Raw genomic sequence first — 10,084 nt, forward strand, 5'->3', positions numbered from 1 at the left:
AACAAAAAAGTTGTTTGGTTCCGGTTTCCCGACCCCACCTTGTTTTTCACGACGACCCTAAACTTCTTTTTTTACGTATTCGAGAAAAATAGTAACAAAATCGCGAATATTGTGAAGTCTCCGTCGCCAGAAATAGTGGGTGTAGAAACTGACATCAACTTAAAAAGACAATATAAAACTGTTCATCCAATCTGTAATGGCTGTACATCTGATAGGAAGAAATAAACAACACAGAGACCATTTGGAAAACAATGGAAAACCTGAACAAGACACTCACACATGAAAAAAAATAAAATAAAATAAAATAAAATAAAAAATCTACCTATCCCACCTATTTTAAAATTGAATGTAATCGGAATCACACAATCTTTTTTTTAAGCCTAAGGTCAATGAACCTTTAACTTCTTTGTATCATATGGAACTCCATAATATACTCTATATAGTGATGGTCCGGTCTACCCTGCAACGGTACTATTGAAGCGTTTTGTGTTGATCAAATGCTTTCTGAACTTTCTGAGTGGAAAAGACTGACTGAAAGACATCACACTGCCAATCTTATGATGCTACAAGATTCATAGTCAACTTGTCGCAAACTGATATGCTATGTCAACCAAAACAGCGTGTTCACGTTGTGAAAACACTAAAGCCCCTATCACATACCAGCTGCAAATTCACAATTATCATTCGTATTCTTTCCATTCACTCACATATTATGCAGAATCTGGAATCATATCCCTGACGCTTTTGAACAGCAAAAAAAAAACCAAGTTCTGGTACTACTTTCAGAAATGTCATCAGTAGCCGTTCTAATGTATTTGTATTTATTTTTCAATTTAGTCACACACACCGGACATACATGTATTTATGAAGTTCATTCTAAAACCGGTAGGAGAAGAAGATGAAAATGCACAAGCAATGGGTTGTGCACGCGATACTTATAAATCTTATACTTATATTAAGTAGGGAAACATCCTTTCCAGGTCTATATATGACCATCGATCTATATTATAATGTGAAGGATCGTCAGTATATATATATACACACACACACACAGACAGACAGACAGACAGACCGACCGACACACAGACAGACAGACAAGCGGACAGACGCATATAGGCACACACGCGCAGCCGCACAAACACATTATGATATACTGACAGTATTGACTGCAATCCTTTTAATTGAAGTTTTACATATCAGCGTGTACATGTTCATTTTTCATCTCGTTAGTTTATTACACAGTTCCCCCTCACCTACACTTGTACGAAGTTTACCAGAAATATCCACATTCAAAGTGAACTTCATCTGTAAGCATACGAAGCCTAGCGCAGAAATCACGACATTCAAAGTTCACTTCATCTTTAAGTGTACGAAACCTATCAGAAATCATGACATTCAAAGTTCATCTTTAAGTGTACACAGCCTACCAGAAATTATGACATTCAAAGTTCACTTCATTTTTAAGTGTACGAAGCCTACCATAAAAAATCATGACATTCAACGTTCATTTCATCTTTAAGTGTACAAAACCTACCAGAAATCATGACATTCAAAGTTCACTTCATCTTTAAAGGTACGAAGCCTACCAGAAATCATGACATTCAAAGTTCACTTCATCTTTAAGTGTACGGAGCCTACCAGAAATCATGACATTCAAAGTTCTCTTCATCTTTAAAGGTACGAAGCCTACCAGAAATCATGACATTCAAAGTTCACTTCCTCTTTAAGTGTACGAAGCCTACCAGAAATTATGACATTCAAAGTTCACTTCATCTTTAAGTGTACGAAGCCTACCAGGAATCATGACATTCAAAGTTCACTTCATCTTTAAGTGTACGAAGCCTACCAGGAATCATGACATTCAAAGTTCACTTCATCTTTAAGTGTACGAAGCCTATCAGAAATCATGACATTCAAAGGTCACTTCATCTTTAAAGGTACGAAGCCTACCAGAAATCATGACATTCAAAGTTCACTTCATCTTTAAGTGTTCGTAGCCTACCAGAAATCATGGCATTCAAAGTTTACTTCATCTTTAAGTGTACGAAGCCTATCAGAAATCATGACATTCAAAGGTCACTTCATCTTTAAAGGTACGAAGCCTACCAGAAATCATGACATTCAAAGTTCACTTCATCTTTAAGTGTTCGTAGCCTACCAGAAATCATGGCATTCAAAGTTTACTTCATCTTTAAGTGTACGTAGCCTACCTGAAATCATGACATTCAAAGGTCACTTCATCTTTAAGTGTACGAAACCTATCAGAAATCACGACATTCAAAGTTCACTTCATCTTTAAGTGTACGAAACCTATCAGAAATCATGACATTCAAAGTCCACTTCATCTTTCAGTGTACGAAGCCTACCAGAAATCATAACATTCAAAGTTCACTTCATCTTTAAAGGTACGAAGCCCACCAGAAATCATGACATTCAAAGTTCACTTCATCTTTAAAGGTACGAAGCCTACCAGAAATCATGACATTCAAAGTCCACTTCATTTTTCAGTGTACGGAGCCTACCAGAAATCATGACATTCAAAGTCCACTTCATCTTTCAGTGTACGGAGCCTACCAGAAATAACGAAGTTCAAAGTTCACTTCATCTTTACGAACCCATAAAACCCTCAAAGATTAAAAACAGAAGTTTTTCAATTTTATTGCAATTGCCAAATAATATCAAGAACTGTAGTAAGCCAGATTTGTATACCTTTCACGAATTTACGAAATCTTAGTTTTCAACGTATAAGACTTGACAACACTAGATCTCTTGTTACAGTTTTAAAAATGCTTTGAACACATTTATATTATATATTTTTACGAAAATAATATGAGAGTTTCAATGACATTTTACTTTTAAAAGATACAAAATATTAATGAGCGTAATATTTCATCTTTCCACTGTTAATATATTATGGCGATTGAACCAATGTTACATGTATTAAATAACGAGCTTTAAAAAATGGAATGTATAATTTATGTCGTTGTAATGTTTTTCTTCAAAAATTAAACTCATTTTTCCACGTCATGAATATTTATTAATCTAAAAGCCACTAACCATGGTTGTAACAAAGTGTTGTTCTATGTAGAAGAATAATAATGAAAGGTGGTTAACAAAGATTTACAGGCCATCATCCACGTGACCTGATCGTATGAAACTCAACGTCCAGTTTGTTCCATGCTTCCACCATTCAACATAGAATGTAGAACTATTACATGGCAGATCGCTAATGTCCGTTTTAGCGCTGCACTTGATGTAATTAAGGGGATTATTTTTCGATCGGAAAACCAGTAATGTATTTACTGGAAATTCTTAAAATACCAATAATTAGAGATTGTACATGTCAATTAGAGGTCTATTTTATTTATAAGTAGTATTAAAAATAATAGTTGTAAGATGAAATTATGATTCAGTGTGGTGCTAATTTCTGGGTGCGGAATCAAAGTATTAATTTAATTGGATATAATGCACTATGTTATATGTTATATGCACTGCTACATAAATGAGCTACTCACGGGTGATTCAATACATCTAATGATGAACAATATTACAAGTAAGTCATATTACATCTAGCAAAACTGTTTCAAAAATCGTCCACCAGTTGCAGCTAGTGCAGTTTTAATTTTCGGTGCATTTTTTTCCTGTTAACGTCGGAAATAAACTCTTTAAATTTTTGCTGTTACTTTGTTCAAGAAAACTTCGACCAATTCTCAGTTAAAATCAAAGAAAGAAAAAATAGGTCACCATACAAACTTTTGAAATAGAGGTTAAAATGATATCAAAATTTACTCATTTTAGAATCCAATATGGCTGTAGAATCCAATATGGCCATAAATTCCAATATGGCCGACAAATACTGTGTTAAGTCTACGGAAAACTAAAAAGATTTTCCTTCAAACCAAGATAGTGGATCCCAAATTTCTTTTATTTTTTTTCAAAATTACCAGGAACAAACTTTCATATGACAAAATTTGGAAAGAATTGAAAAACTTTGATTTTTTTTTTCAGAGAAATTTGTCCCCTATTCTACCTTAAATTTTGATCACTGTTTTATCATAGTTCGAAATAAACAAGGGTGCACAAATTATAATTATTGATAATACAGTCAACTCTCAAAGTATTTATGAGGGACTGCATAGTAATCAGGTGCACCCTTGTTACAGTTCATTTCACCCCAATCTCACCAAAAGAAATGTATCCATATTATTGGCTTATACTGTATTATAAAATTGTGTAGGTATATATACACTCTTACTATCCGGCCCATTGCAGTAGACCACATACAAGTGTAATACGTATCTGATGTATACATTTTTCTAGACTTCAACTACCCCAGTGATAACGATTACTTCCCTTAGTCATCCAGTCTGCAGTGTTGTCTTTGTCTTAGTTCTATCAATATTGTATGAACCAAGATAAAAAATACATGTGAATGATATACACTGTTCTGGCAAGGTTAGAAGAAAGCCGGTAGAATCCCAGTTAAAGCAGCATTTTGTATTATGTAATTATTTTAGTCTAGATATTAAGCCACAAATTAAAGAACCGCCTCCGAGACCAGTACTTCTATATATATGGCATGAAATGGATTATTTCTCAGTGAACATAGAACCAGTGTTTCCTGTTTGAAAATAAATTTCTTTTCAAATCGGGGTCATCGGCCCCGGGAAACGATGATTAAACTTTGTATTTAGTTAAGCGGGCACTCTGACGACATCAAAGACGACATTTAATCATTTATTTTTAGAGAAACTGACATGAGTTAACTGTTAGATGTCACATTTCCATCTTTGACGTGTATATTGCAATCCAAAAACGAACGTATGATATTACAAGTGTGTGTATATGCCCATACTTGAGAACAAGTGCCTTCATTTCTAGGATACGACTGTATCGTCAAGCACAATTCACACTTCAACTTTTTTAGTAATTTATTTGACAATAGCAAACACCTAGCATATTAATATTTCCATGTAAACATGGACCACTCCACCCTCATTTTACGATCTTTAATATTGCCGACAATAATGATGACGGATTGGTTGGTCTTTCAATATTTATAATCGTGACTAATTTTAGTTGAACAATAACAATAATGATATTAATTTTAATTTTAAAAAAAGAAGAGAATTGCTCTTTATTAAAATATCGCACCTTTTCCAGGATCAAGAACCGCAAATTTTGTTTTTTCTTGTGTATGTTTTTTTCTTCTCTTTTTTTTTTTCAATGCCCATTGCAGTTCTGTTCATGTTATTTTCCGAGAGTCGGGGAAGACTTATTGGCGCATGCGCAATATAGTACTTGAACAAGTCATCGAGTTAAAATATTGATCTGTGTTATTGTGAGTGTGGGAATTTTAGACTACAGTTGTATTGAAATTCCATCTGTTGGACTCTTTAACAGCCTCGCTTACTTCGATCCTGTTCCCGTTAATTTATTAGGGGGGACTCGTTAGCAACGCGCGTGTCCATTGCCGTCAAGTACTCTAGCCTAGGTGAATATACACATTGGACTGCTTGTATGTGAGGCCCAGACCGGACCGTTTTTGACAGTACAACGAAAATTTCACGATCGCCGCCGTCATCCTTACGGATTCGATCTGATCATACGTATACCATAAAAATGATTAAATACAAACTGGCAAAAAGGACACGAACAACGTTTTTATCAGAAAAAAATGATGTGCATTGATAATCATAATGGGTTTTTTTCGTTGACCCAATTAGTTTTTATTTTATTTCATTTTTCATCGCGTTAAGATGAAATACCTATCCAGTTTTAGTGTCAAATATGACCAATGCAAAATGCAAGGCAATAATATTTAATAAATGTACCTATTTTCACATTCTTCATACACACACACACAGCATCCGTATTCTGTAGCATGTGCAAAATAACACCGGAAATTCTATTTTGTATCACCGCGGTCAAACATGCCTGTGAATTACGTAGACATTTTTTTTGTCGGGGAAAATATCTACCTTTCCCAATCGATAAAATTACTCTTAGATTACAATAGACGTCGTAACTTCGGATGTTTATTCGGAAAACGGCTACCTGAGTAAGCAGGAAGGCTGTCATTAATTGAAAATGCCTCTGATATGATCAATATTTGCTACGGGGTAATCGAATCGATAAACTCAGTATACTGTGCGTGTGTGTGTGTGTGTGTAATATAAATGACGGCATAAGTTGAAAAATAAAATAAAATTCGAATTTAAAAAAAAAATAGCAACCAAAAACACGCGCACACTTGAAAAGAGCAGTACTTTTTGACACAGTGCACGTGCGCTCTTCACTAACTTGAATGAAACAACCATTTTTACTCTCATCTCGTGTGTTCCCGAATCAAACGTTTGAATATATGGAATGGCGACTTCTAAGTATCGCCGGTTCGGCTCTATATTTTCGATTTCTACCTATGAAGCCGAGTTTTTCGATTTTATTGATGCTAGGAAATCTAATGACTAGGGTATGGATTGAACTCAGTTTATTACTTCGAAGCGGGGTTATTACCCGGACGTGACTGACTGACATACACTGAGAAATATGAAAAAGTATCATAATACCAAAATATAGCATATTTCGTACTTCCTAGATCCTGTACAAGGGTCAGGGACATCAGTGTACAATACACGAAAATTAGAGTTGTAAAGCGAACTTGTATTGCTTGCACTCTTAATCGTCAAACAGTCCATTATTTTTTCACCTTATTTAACACGTGAATAATTTCACACGATACGTGTATCCCTTGGCAACAATCAGACGACTAGGAAACATAGACCGGCACAATAATGACAAATCTCCTGATTTTATAATTCATTTTCGATAAGAATTTCTTTTCTAGAAGTATGGTACGAATCCGCCATCACCCGATATGAACCACTGATGACCAGCCGTCGTGATTGTAAAGGAATACAGGTGTATCATGTTGTCTTATATGCGATGCATATTGGGCATTCCGGACCCGTATATATAAAAAAAATAGACTGTGCCTGAGGAACAAATTGCTCTGAAAATCACAGTTCTTCAATTCTCTCTCTCCAACCTTTGCCATACCAAAGCTTGTTCCTGGTCTTTTGACATAATAAAAAGAAATTTTTGGGGGTTTACCATGATCTTATTTTCAAGGAAATATCCACTCTTTTATTTTCGCAGAGCGTTAAAACTATAGTTGGCGGCCATGTTGGATTCTAAAATGTTAAATTTTGGTATCATTTTGACCGCAATTTTAAAAGAATTTCCGGTGACTCCAGATTTTTTTTCTTGACTTTTAACTGAATTTAGGATTGAATTTTGTTGAACAAAGTAACAGCAAAATTTTCAATAAAGAGTTTATTTCTGAGGTGCATTCTACGTCCAACCTTGGAGTAATTATCAGTATAATTACTCCACGGTCCAACTGTCTCTAAGATGTAGACAAAATATATAAACTGAACTTATTATAAGGTAGAGTTAGTCATCAACAGCCGGCAGTATTCTCCCTACTTGTATCTACAACTAGACGTATATACATAACTACTACTATACTCTGTATAGACAGTAAAATTTGTCTATTATTTCACATACATTAATTACATGAACGGTATTGCTGTTTCCCATATATATATATATATATATATATATATATATATATATATATATATATATATATATATATATATATATATATATATATATATATATATATATATATATTTTATGGGATTATTATTCCACATATATGTAATAATATGCGACCTGAGAGTGAGAGCAGATAGACGCCATTACTTGACGCATTCATCAATAACACTCTGACATTGTAACCTGGAGAAGTGAAAATGAAGGTGAAAATATTCGATTTGCTAACTTAAAAGGAAGAAAAGTGCCTTGGGTAATAATACAAATGTTCAAAATTAGGAGACAATTAAAGAATAAATTGAAATAAAAAAGCTAACACGTGATAGTAAGCTCGTTTGCTTTGATGTGATGTAAAAATATGCCTCTGAAAACAACACACATGCATGAAAAATTCTTACATTTTTAGAGGGGGCGGTAAATATAAAGGTAATTATTGTAGGCAGACCTTGTAGAATCAAAACAGAGTCTTTCAAAATGAGAAAACACGCAAGATAATGTGTACAACAGGTAACATACTTTGAGGCCCCATCATGCAATTCTTTGCAATTAGACAAGTGATTGAAACCGTGTCACCCTCGATGACTACAAGTCCAATATCTTAGTTTACTTGACTGTCTACCTGTCTCTGTTCGAAAAACCTTTACTCGTCTTCTAATAATAAGGGAGCCTTCAGTAATTACATGGGGATGGCCGGCGAATTAGAGGAGGTGGTCGTCACTTTTTACAAACCAGTCCCCGGGGGAGGGCCATATTTAGAAAATGGACTTACAGGAGAGTAACATTTACTGTAACTATTATTTTTTAAATCTAAATTTGCATAATTTTGTGATTTTGGCATGATCCCACCCGCTGCCATCGGTTTCAAATCCCACTGCTATCACATCCCGCCACTGCCACCATTGAAAAGTACTATCGCAACATATCAGGGAAATGCAGTGAATTAACTGCTAGTTGTGGTGTGAGGAGAGATAGAAGCGGGTCTCACAGTAGTAAAGGGGGAACGTAACAGCGTGGCAAGATATTGGGGATAATGTGGTGGAGTAAAGATGTCGACCTCGGTCCTGAGGTTGCCAGTTGTGCGCTCGTCGAGTCTTTGGGAGTTCTGGCCATCAGCTCATCAGATTAAAACCAAACACAGGCATTGATTTAATGCAAACTCACTGTGGTGGTAGTAGTTGGAAAGAAAAATTACTTTAAAAACTATCAATGTGGTGGGATCTTTACTACAGAAAAATATCCAGTCTCTAGTGGCATTCGAACCTAGGACCTCCTGATCCTGACTACTAATCTTGAGCTCTAACAACTATGCCACATATTTTTCATTGAAATAATTGAACAGGAGGTTAGGAGAGTCATATTTTAGAGAAAGGAACTCGAGGCCTAAGGAGGGTAACTTTTTAGCACAACGGACTGGGGGGTCACATTTTATGCCACGGACTGGGCTTGATCCCCCTGTAACTACTGAAGGCTCCCTAAATGCCTGCAAGATTTACCAAACATGTAGTTGCTTAATTCTTTTCATAGTTCAATTAGAGACTGTCAAATACAATCTATTAGACATGTTGTCTTCAGCCGACTTCTAACTTTTGAGGTTTCACCGTCAATATTTTGACTGCGTCGGCCATGTTTGAAAGAAGCTGTCTGGTGATTACTTATCTGTTTTGTTCACTTGTTTTTCTTGAACAGAACTGTTACAAGATATTCCAATAGAAAGACGACCTTTCACAATGGAGTAAAATAGACAATGGGATACATCGTTAAGTATACTGGAATCTTGGCCCCGGGGCACATTTCTCTTTCACTTCGATCACAAGCTTAAATGTCAAGTTTGCATCATTATGACGCTTAACTTTCTTATTTTGAAGTGAATGGTCAGCATTAGAAATATTCGCATTGTATGCATAGTATTAAAGGGAGTCGAACTGAAATGTTCAAATAACTATCGTGTTATCAGCATATATACGGAATTGATTCCTGCAGTGGTTTCTTTCTCCCTGGCCCTGTGATTAGTCATGAATGCATCACATTGAAAATGAGCCAGGCTTGGAGTAATTATAATTACTCAAAGGGTCAGGGAACGAAATGTAACATCGACAACCTGCACCATTTCAATCAGAATATGGGTTTAAAACATTTGATATTGTTCTTTGTGAGATGTGACTCGTGAATTCACAGAGTTAAAATCATCTCGCAACGTGAAATATTTGAATATAGCCACCCGCAATAGAACATACCCCCTCCTCTCCCCCGCAACTCATGATGGTGTTTGCACCGATAAACTTTTGTTCGCCTAGGCTTAGCTTGACTGACATTTCACTGCATAACGACGAAAAGACTTGACTATTACTTGCATTTAAAGATAACAATTGCAACTTAGTTTCGTTCATTTTTAACTCTACTATTTCTAAAGACTCAAAACTAATGTTCAGAATAAAAGTTCTTAATTTATCCTTTATTTGAACTT

Source organism: Glandiceps talaboti, chromosome 4 (assembly GCF_964340395.1).
Source record: "Glandiceps talaboti chromosome 4, keGlaTala1.1, whole genome shotgun sequence".
Lineage (NCBI taxonomy): Eukaryota > Metazoa > Hemichordata > Enteropneusta > Spengelidae > Glandiceps > Glandiceps talaboti.